The 926-nt window shown below is 36.0% G+C and overlaps 1 non-coding gene across 1 annotated transcript; it reads left to right on the top strand.

The window, feature by feature from the left end:
• Positions 1-321: 321 nt before the first annotated feature.
• On the top strand, positions 322-394 carry TRNAS-GGA (transfer RNA serine (anticodon GGA)). Its single transcript has one exon. It is a non-coding gene; the product is annotated as a tRNA-Ser (tRNA).
• Positions 395-926: the final 532 nt, after the last annotated feature.

The following is a 926-nucleotide window of genomic DNA, read 5'->3' as shown; positions in this document are numbered from 1 at the left end:
AGTTAAAAATATATATATATAATATATGGCTAAGAATGTATTATATATATATATATATATATATATATATGCACATACACACACACACATATATACATATATATAAAGCAGCCTTGTTTTAGAAATTTTCCACAGCACAGAGACCTGATAGTGATGTTGAAATAACATAATGCTGTAGGTGTCTGCCTCACTCTAGCTTGGATCACAGAATATTTCTCCAAAATATAAAAGTGGAGTTTATAGACCATGATTAGTTTTTGCTGATTATTTACAGAGACCATATAAACTTAAGAATTTATATGTGGCTATTAATGCAGGGCTTCCCTGGTGGCTCAGAGGTTAAAGCATCTGCCTGGAATGCAGGAGACCCGGGTTCGATCCCTGGGTCAGGAAGATCCCCTGCAGAAGGAAATGGCAACCCACTCCAGTACTCTTGCCTGGAGAATCCCATGGAAGGAGGAGCCTGGTAGGCTACAGTCCATGGGGTCACAAAGAGTTGGACACGACTGAGTGACTTTACTTACTTTACTTACTTATTAATGGTTATGTACCCATGTCTAAAAGAGAAAATTCAATTTTCTGATATTGATAAAGAGATAATACTGCTTCCCTGTCCTGGCTATTGTCAACAGTGATACAATGTACATCAAGGTGCATGCAGCCTTTTGAATTCTAGTTTTCTTCAGTTTTGTGCCTAGGATTGGAATTTCTGTCTCATTTGGTAGTTCTATTTTTAATTTTTTAAGGAACCACCATACGGTTCTTCATAGGGGTTGAACTTATTTGCAAAGCAGAAATAGAGTCATAGATATAAAGATCAAATTTATGGTAACCACAGAGAGAAATAGGGAAGTGGAGTGAATTGAGAGATTGTGATTGACATATTTACACTATTATGTATAAAGTAGATAACTAATGAAGACCTA

This window comes from Capricornis sumatraensis, chromosome 12, assembly GCF_032405125.1.
Source record: "Capricornis sumatraensis isolate serow.1 chromosome 12, serow.2, whole genome shotgun sequence".
Lineage (NCBI taxonomy): Eukaryota > Metazoa > Chordata > Mammalia > Artiodactyla > Bovidae > Capricornis > Capricornis sumatraensis.
Note: the sequence above shows the minus strand (reverse complement) of the source record. Positions and strands in the feature narration are given on the sequence as shown.